The sequence below is a fragment of the Aulonocara sp. 'chitande type north' Nkhata Bay genome, linkage group LG17 (assembly GCF_057382095.1).
Source record: "Aulonocara sp. 'chitande type north' Nkhata Bay isolate Kocher_YH1m ecotype deep benthic linkage group LG17, A_spYH_male_GT1.1, whole genome shotgun sequence".
NCBI classification, from domain to species: domain Eukaryota; kingdom Metazoa; phylum Chordata; class Actinopteri; order Cichliformes; family Cichlidae; genus Aulonocara; species Aulonocara sp. 'chitande type north' Nkhata Bay.
Genome location: NC_141360.1, coordinates 60,001 through 69,803, shown reverse-complemented (window position 1 = coordinate 69,803; position 9,803 = coordinate 60,001).

The following is a 9,803-nucleotide window of genomic DNA, read 5'->3' as shown; positions in this document are numbered from 1 at the left end:
GCCCTGCTGAAATTGCCTCTCCATTTAGCCGAGGCAGTGAGTCGGCCTCCTGTCTCCCTTTACGGTCGAAAAAGATGTGCTCCTGGGCGCGCTGGCCCTGCTGCTACTCACATCGGGCATGGACCTGGACCTCCAGCAGGCCCCGGGGACCTACATCACACCTTGCTCTTGCCTCCCTTACAGCTGAAAAAGGTCCATGCCTGTGCCCTGGCCCTGCTGAAATTCCCTCTCCATTTAGCCGAGGCAGTGAGTCGGCCTCCTGTCTCCCTTTACGGTCGAAAAAGATGTGCTCCTGGGCGCGCTGGCCCTGCTGCTACTCACATCGGGCATGGACCTGGACCTCCAGCAGGCCCCGGGGACCTACATCGCACATTGCTCTTCCCTCCCTTGCAGCTGAAAAAGGTCCATGCCTGTGCCCTGGCCCTGCTGAAATTCCCTCTCCATTTAGCCGAGGCAGTGAGTCGGCCTCCTGTCTCCCTTTACGGTCGAAAAAGATGTGCTCCTGGGCGCGCTGGCCCTGCTGCTACTCACATCGGGCATGGACCTGGACCTCCAGCAGGCCCCGGGGACCAACATACTCCTCTGCTCTACTCCCCCACTAGCTTTCCTTCTCCCGCAGTTACCCTCCACCACAAATCCAGCATGGCCCTTGCCCTCCAGCAGGCCCCGAGGACCCACATACTCCTCCGCTCTAATCCCCCATGAGCTTTCCTTCTCCTGCAGTTACCCTCCACCGCATATCCAGCATGGCCCTTGACCTCCAGCATGCCCCGGGGACGCACATCCTCCCCTGCTCTAGTCCCCCACTAGCTTACCTTTCTTGTAGTTACGCTCCAGCGCATATCCAGCATGGACCTTGACCTCCAGCAGGCCCCGGGGACGCACATCCTCCCCTGCTCTAATCCCCCACTAGCTTTCCTTCTCCTGCAGTTACCCTCCACCGCATATCCAGCATGGACCTTGACCTCCAGCAGGCCCCGTGAACCCACATTACCCCCCCCCCCCCCCCCCCTGCAGTTACCCTGTACCACGTATCTAGCATGGACCTGGACCTCCAGCAGGCCCCGGGGACCCACATTACCCCCCCCCCCCCCCCCCTGCAGTTACCCTGTACCACATGTCTAGCATGGACCTTGACTTCCAGCAGGCCCCGGGGACCCACATTACCCCCCCCCTGCAGTTACCCTGTGCCACATATCTAGCATGGACCTGGACCTCCAGCAGGCCCTGGGGACCCACATACTCCCCTGCTCTACTCCCCCACTAGCTTTCCTTTCTTGCAGTTATGCTCCAGCGCATATCCAGCATGGACCTTGGCCTCCAGCAGGCCCCGTGAACCCACATTACCCCCCCCCCCCCCCCCCTGCAGTTACCCTGTACCACGTATCTAGCATGGACCTGGACCTCCAGCAGGCCCCGGGGACCCACATTACCCCCCCCCCCCCCCCTGCAGTTACCCTGTACCACATATCTAGCATGGACCTTGACTTCCAGCAGGCCCCGTGGACCCACAATACCCCCCCCCCCCCCCCTGCAGTTACCCTGTGCCACATATCTAGCATGGACCTGGACCTCCAGCAGGCCCCGTGGACCCACATTACCCCCCCCCCTGCAGTTACCCTGTGCCACATATCTAGCATGGACCTGGACCTCCAGCAGGCCCTGGGGACCCACATACTCCCCTGCTCTACTCCCCCACTAGCTTTCCTTTCTTGCAGTTACGCTCCAGCGCATATCCAGCATGGACCTTGACCTCCAGCAGGCCCCGTGAACCCACATTACCCCCCCCCCCCCCCTCCTGCAGTTACCCTGTACCACGTATCTAGCATGGACCTGGACCTCCAGCAGGCCCCGGGGACCCACACTTAAGCCCCCTCCCACTAACAAAGCAGAACACCACTGGCAAAATCCTCGTGCCCCTGGTACTCCAGAAAGCACATTGAAATGTGCCCCTGGTACACTGCGCAGAAGAACTGCCACACACACACACACACGCACGCACGCACGCACGCACGCACACACGCAGTGCTTGTGCCTATGGTACGACAACTTTTCTCGTGCCTATGGTACGACAACTTTTCTCGTGCCTATGGTACAACAACTTTCCTCCGTGCCCCTGGTACGACAGCTTTTCTCGTGCCTATGGTACAACAACTTTTCTCGTGCCTATGGTACGACAACTTTTCGCCGTGCCCCTGGTACACCGCTCAGTAGCACTTTGCCACACACACACTCCTCGTACCTATGGTATGACAACTTTTCTCGTGCCTATGGTACGACAACTTTTCTCGTGCCTATGGTACAACAACTTTTTGCCGTGCCCCTGGTACACCGCTCAGTAGCACTTTGCCACACAAACTCTCCTCGTGCCTATGGTACGACAACTTTTCTCGTGCCTATGGTACAACAACTTTCCTCCGTGCCCCTGGTACGACAGCTTTTCTCGTGCCTATGGTACAACAACTTTTCTCGTGCCTATGGTACAACAACTTTTCGCCGTGCCCCTGGTACACCGCTCAGTAGCACTTTGCCACACAAACTCTCCTCGTGCCTATGGTACGACAACTTTTCTCGTGCCTATGGTACGACAACTTTTCTCGTGCCTATGGTACAACAACTTTTTGCCGTGCCCCTGGTACACCGCTCAGTAGCACTTTGCCACACAAACTCTCCTCGTGCCTATGGTACGACAACTTTTCTCGTGCCTATGGTACAACAACTTTCCTCCGTGCCCCTGGTACGACAGCTTTTCTCGTGCCTATGGTACAACAACTTTTCTCGTGCCTATGGTACAACAACTTTTCGCCGTGCCCCTGGTACACCGCTCAGTAGCACTTTGCCACACAAACTCTCCTCGTGCCTATGGTACGACAACTTTTCTCGTGCCTATGGTACAACAACTTTCCTCCGTGCCCCTGGTACGACAGCTTTTCTCGTGCCTATGGTACAACAACTTTTCTCGTGCCTATGGTACAACAACTTTTCGCCGTGCCCCTGGTACACCGCTCAGTAGCACTTTGCCACACAAACTCTCCTCGTGCCTATGGTACGACAACTTTTCTCGTGCCTATGGTACGACAACTTTTCTCGTGCCTATGGTACAACAACTTTTTGCCGTGCCCCTGGTACACCGCTCAGTAGCACTTTGCCACACAAACTCTCCTCGTGCCTATGGTACGACAACTTTTCTCGTGCCTATGGTACAACAACTTTCCTCCGTGCCCCTGGTACGACAGCTTTTCTCGTGCCTATGGTACAACAACTTTTCTCGTGCCTATGGTACAACAACTTTTCGCCGTGCCCCTGGTACACCGCTCAGTAGCACTTTGCCACACAAACTCTCCTCGTGCCTATGGTACGACAACTTTTCTCGTGCCTATGGTACAACAACTTTCCTCCGTGCCCCTGGTACGACAGCTTTTCTCGTGCCTATGGTACAACAACTTTTCTCGTGCCTATGGTACAACAACTTTTCGCCGTGCCCCTGGTACACCGCTCAGTAGGACTTTGCCACACACACACACACACCACTCGTGCCTATGGTACGACAACTTTTCTCGTGCCTATGGTACGACAACTTTTCTCGTGCCTATGGTACAACAACCTTTCCCCGTGCCCCTGGTACACTGCGCAGAAACTCTTTGCCACACACACACACCACTCGTGCCTATGGTACGACAACAGGCCCCGGGGACCTACATCACACCTTGCTCTTGCCTCCCTTACAGCTGAAAAAGGTCCATGCCTGTGCCCTGGCCCTGCTGAAATTCCCTCTCCATTTAGCCGAGGCAGTGAGTCGGCCTCCTGTCTCCCTTTACGGTCGAAAAAGATGTGCTCCTGGGCGCGCTGGCCCTGCTGCTACTCACATCGGGCATGGACCTGGACCTCCAGCAGGCCCCGGGGACCTACATCACACCTTGCTCTTGCCTCCCTTACAGCTGAAAAGGTCCATGCCTGTGCCCTGGCCCTGCTGAAATTGCCTCTCCATTTAGCCGAGGCAGTGAGTCGGCCTCCTGTCTCCCTTTACGGTCGAAAAAGATGTGCTCCTGGGCGCGCTGGCCCTGCTGCTACTCACATCGGGCATGGACCTGGACCTCCAGCAGGCCCCGGGGACCTACATCACACCTTGCTCTTGCCTCCCTTACAGCTGAAAAGGTCCATGCCTGTGCCCTGGCCCTGCTGAAATTGCCTCTCCATTTAGCCGAGGCAGTGAGTCGGCCTCCTGTCTCCCTTTACGGTCGAAAAAGATGTGCTCCTGGGCGCGCTGGCCCTGCTGCTACTCACATCGGGCATGGACCTGGACCTCCAGCAGGCCCCGGGGACCTACATCACACCTTGCTCTTGCCTCCCTTACAGCTGAAAAAGGTCCATGCCTGTGCCCTGGCCCTGCTGAAATTCCCTCTCCATTTAGCCGAGGCAGTGAGTCGGCCTCCTGTCTCCCTTTACGGTCGAAAAAGATGTGCTCCTGGGCGCGCTGGCCCTGCTGCTACTCACATCGGGCATGGACCTGGACCTCCAGCAGGCCCCGGGGACCTACATCACACCTTGCTCTTGCCTCCCTTACAGCTGAAAAGGTCCATGCCTGTGCCCTGGCCCTGCTGAAATTGCCTCTCCATTTAGCCGAGGCAGTGAGTCGGCCTCCTGTCTCCCTTTACGGTCGAAAAAGATGTGCTCCTGGGCGCGCTGGCCCTGCTGCTACTCACATCGGGCATGGACCTGGACCTCCAGCAGGCCCCGGGGACCTACATCACACCTTGCTCTTGCCTCCCTTACAGCTGAAAAGGTCCATGCCTGTGCCCTGGCCCTGCTGAAATTGCCTCTCCATTTAGCCGAGGCAGTGAGTCGGCCTCCTGTCTCCCTTTACGGTCGAAAAAGATGTGCTCCTGGGCGCGCTGGCCCTGCTGCTACTCACATCGGGCATGGACCTGGACCTCCAGCAGGCCCCGGGGACCTACATCACACCTTGCTCTTGCCTCCCTTACAGCTGAAAAAGGTCCATGCCTGTGCCCTGGCCCTGCTGAAATTCCCTCTCCATTTAGCCGAGGCAGTGAGTCGGCCTCCTGTCTCCCTTTACGGTCGAAAAAGATGTGCTCCTGGGCGCGCTGGCCCTGCTGCTACTCACATCGGGCATGGACCTGGACCTCCAGCAGGCCCCGGGGACCTACATCGCACATTGCTCTTCCCTCCCTTGCAGCTGAAAAAGGTCCATGCCTGTGCCCTGGCCCTGCTGAAATTCCCTCTCCATTTAGCCGAGGCAGTGAGTCGGCCTCCTGTCTCCCTTTACGGTCGAAAAAGATGTGCTCCTGGGCGCGCTGGCCCTGCTGCTACTCACATCGGGCATGGACCTGGACCTCCAGCAGGCCCCGGGGACCAACATACTCCTCTGCTCTACTCCCCCACTAGCTTTCCTTCTCCCGCAGTTACCCTCCACCACAAATCCAGCATGGCCCTTGCCCTCCAGCAGGCCCCGAGGACCCACATACTCCTCCGCTCTAATCCCCCATGAGCTTTCCTTCTCCTGCAGTTACCCTCCACCGCATATCCAGCATGGCCCTTGACCTCCAGCATGCCCCGGGGACGCACATCCTCCCCTGCTCTAGTCCCCCACTAGCTTACCTTTCTTGTAGTTACGCTCCAGCGCATATCCAGCATGGACCTTGACCTCCAGCAGGCCCCGGGGACGCACATCCTCCCCTGCTCTAATCCCCCACTAGCTTTCCTTCTCCTGCAGTTACCCTCCACCGCATATCCAGCATGGACCTTGACCTCCAGCAGGCCCCGTGAACCCACATTACCCCCCCCCCCCCCCCCCTGCAGTTACCCTGTACCACGTATCTAGCATGGACCTGGACCTCCAGCAGGCCCCGGGGACCCACATTACCCCCCCCCCCCCCCCCCTGCAGTTACCCTGTACCACATGTCTAGCATGGACCTTGACTTCCAGCAGGCCCCGGGGACCCACATTACCCCCCCCCCTGCAGTTACCCTGTGCCACATATCTAGCATGGACCTGGACCTCCAGCAGGCCCTGGGGACCCACATACTCCCCTGCTCTACTCCCCCACTAGCTTTCCTTTCTTGCAGTTATGCTCCAGCGCATATCCAGCATGGACCTTGGCCTCCAGCAGGCCCCGTGAACCCACATTACCCCCCCCCCCCCCCCCCTGCAGTTACCCTGTACCACGTATCTAGCATGGACCTGGACCTCCAGCAGGCCCCGGGGACCCACATTACCCCCCCCCCCCCCCCTGCAGTTACCCTGTACCACATATCTAGCATGGACCTTGACTTCCAGCAGGCCCCGTGGACCCACAATACCCCCCCCCCCCCCCTGCAGTTACCCTGTGCCACATATCTAGCATGGACCTGGACCTCCAGCAGGCCCCGTGGACCCACATTACCCCCCCCCCTGCAGTTACCCTGTGCCACATATCTAGCATGGACCTGGACCTCCAGCAGGCCCTGGGGACCCACATACTCCCCTGCTCTACTCCCCCACTAGCTTTCCTTTCTTGCAGTTACGCTCCAGCGCATATCCAGCATGGACCTTGACCTCCAGCAGGCCCCGTGAACCCACATTACCCCCCCCCCCCCCCTCCTGCAGTTACCCTGTACCACGTATCTAGCATGGACCTGGACCTCCAGCAGGCCCCGGGGACCCACACTTAAGCCCCCTCCCACTAACAAAGCAGAACACCACTGGCAAAATCCTCGTGCCCCTGGTACTCCAGAAAGCACATTGAAATGTGCCCCTGGTACACTGCGCAGAAGAACTGCCACACACACACACACACGCACGCACGCACGCACGCACGCACACACGCAGTGCTTGTGCCTATGGTACGACAACTTTTCTCGTGCCTATGGTACGACAACTTTTCTCGTGCCTATGGTACAACAACTTTCCTCCGTGCCCCTGGTACGACAGCTTTTCTCGTGCCTATGGTACAACAACTTTTCTCGTGCCTATGGTACGACAACTTTTCGCCGTGCCCCTGGTACACCGCTCAGTAGCACTTTGCCACACACACACTCCTCGTACCTATGGTATGACAACTTTTCTCGTGCCTATGGTACGACAACTTTTCTCGTGCCTATGGTACAACAACTTTTTGCCGTGCCCCTGGTACACCGCTCAGTAGCACTTTGCCACACAAACTCTCCTCGTGCCTATGGTACGACAACTTTTCTCGTGCCTATGGTACAACAACTTTCCTCCGTGCCCCTGGTACGACAGCTTTTCTCGTGCCTATGGTACAACAACTTTTCTCGTGCCTATGGTACAACAACTTTTCGCCGTGCCCCTGGTACACCGCTCAGTAGCACTTTGCCACACAAACTCTCCTCGTGCCTATGGTACGACAACTTTTCTCGTGCCTATGGTACGACAACTTTTCTCGTGCCTATGGTACAACAACTTTTTGCCGTGCCCCTGGTACACCGCTCAGTAGCACTTTGCCACACAAACTCTCCTCGTGCCTATGGTACGACAACTTTTCTCGTGCCTATGGTACAACAACTTTCCTCCGTGCCCCTGGTACGACAGCTTTTCTCGTGCCTATGGTACAACAACTTTTCTCGTGCCTATGGTACAACAACTTTTCGCCGTGCCCCTGGTACACCGCTCAGTAGCACTTTGCCACACAAACTCTCCTCGTGCCTATGGTACGACAACTTTTCTCGTGCCTATGGTACAACAACTTTCCTCCGTGCCCCTGGTACGACAGCTTTTCTCGTGCCTATGGTACAACAACTTTTCTCGTGCCTATGGTACAACAACTTTTCGCCGTGCCCCTGGTACACCGCTCAGTAGCACTTTGCCACACAAACTCTCCTCGTGCCTATGGTACGACAACTTTTCTCGTGCCTATGGTACGACAACTTTTCTCGTGCCTATGGTACAACAACTTTTTGCCGTGCCCCTGGTACACCGCTCAGTAGCACTTTGCCACACAAACTCTCCTCGTGCCTATGGTACGACAACTTTTCTCGTGCCTATGGTACAACAACTTTCCTCCGTGCCCCTGGTACGACAGCTTTTCTCGTGCCTATGGTACAACAACTTTTCTCGTGCCTATGGTACAACAACTTTTCGCCGTGCCCCTGGTACACCGCTCAGTAGCACTTTGCCACACAAACTCTCCTCGTGCCTATGGTACGACAACTTTTCTCGTGCCTATGGTACAACAACTTTCCTCCGTGCCCCTGGTACGACAGCTTTTCTCGTGCCTATGGTACAACAACTTTTCTCGTGCCTATGGTACAACAACTTTTCGCCGTGCCCCTGGTACACCGCTCAGTAGGACTTTGCCACACACACACACACACCACTCGTGCCTATGGTACGACAACTTTTCTCGTGCCTATGGTACGACAACTTTTCTCGTGCCTATGGTACAACAACCTTTCCCCGTGCCCCTGGTACACTGCGCAGAAACTCTTTGCCACACACACACACCACTCGTGCCTATGGTACGACAACAGGCCCCGGGGACCTACATCACACCTTGCTCTTGCCTCCCTTACAGCTGAAAAAGGTCCATGCCTGTGCCCTGGCCCTGCTGAAATTCCCTCTCCATTTAGCCGAGGCAGTGAGTCGGCCTCCTGTCTCCCTTTACGGTCGAAAAAGATGTGCTCCTGGGCGCGCTGGCCCTGCTGCTACTCACATCGGGCATGGACCTGGACCTCCAGCAGGCCCCGGGGACCTACATCACACCTTGCTCTTGCCTCCCTTACAGCTGAAAAGGTCCATGCCTGTGCCCTGGCCCTGCTGAAATTGCCTCTCCATTTAGCCGAGGCAGTGAGTCGGCCTCCTGTCTCCCTTTACGGTCGAAAAAGATGTGCTCCTGGGCGCGCTGGCCCTGCTGCTACTCACATCGGGCATGGACCTGGACCTCCAGCAGGCCCCGGGGACCTACATCACACCTTGCTCTTGCCTCCCTTACAGCTGAAAAGGTCCATGCCTGTGCCCTGGCCCTGCTGAAATTGCCTCTCCATTTAGCCGAGGCAGTGAGTCGGCCTCCTGTCTCCCTTTACGGTCGAAAAAGATGTGCTCCTGGGCGCGCTGGCCCTGCTGCTACTCACATCGGGCATGGACCTGGACCTCCAGCAGGCCCCGGGGACCTACATCACACCTTGCTCTTGCCTCCCTTACAGCTGAAAAAGGTCCATGCCTGTGCCCTGGCCCTGCTGAAATTCCCTCTCCATTTAGCCGAGGCAGTGAGTCGGCCTCCTGTCTCCCTTTACGGTCGAAAAAGATGTGCTCCTGGGCGCGCTGGCCCTGCTGCTACTCACATCGGGCATGGACCTGGACCTCCAGCAGGCCCCGGGGACCTACATCGCACATTGCTCTTCCCTCCCTTGCAGCTGAAAAAGGTCCATGCCTGTGCCCTGGCCCTGCTGAAATTCCCTCTCCATTTAGCCGAGGCAGTGAGTCGGCCTCCTGTCTCCCTTTACGGTCGAAAAAGATGTGCTCCTGGGCGCGCTGGCCCTGCTGCTACTCACATCGGGCATGGACCTGGACCTCCAGCAGGCCCCGGGGACCAACATACTCCTCTGCTCTACTCCCCCACTAGCTTTCCTTCTCCCGCAGTTACCCTCCACCACAAATCCAGCATGGCCCTTGCCCTCCAGCAGGCCCCGAGGACCCACATACTCCTCCGCTCTAATCCCCCATGAGCTTTCCTTCTCCTGCAGTTACCCTCCACCGCATATCCAGCATGGCCCTTGACCTCCAGCATGCCCCGGGGACGCACATCCTCCCCTGCTCTAGTCCCCCACTAGCTTACCTTTCTTGTAGTTAC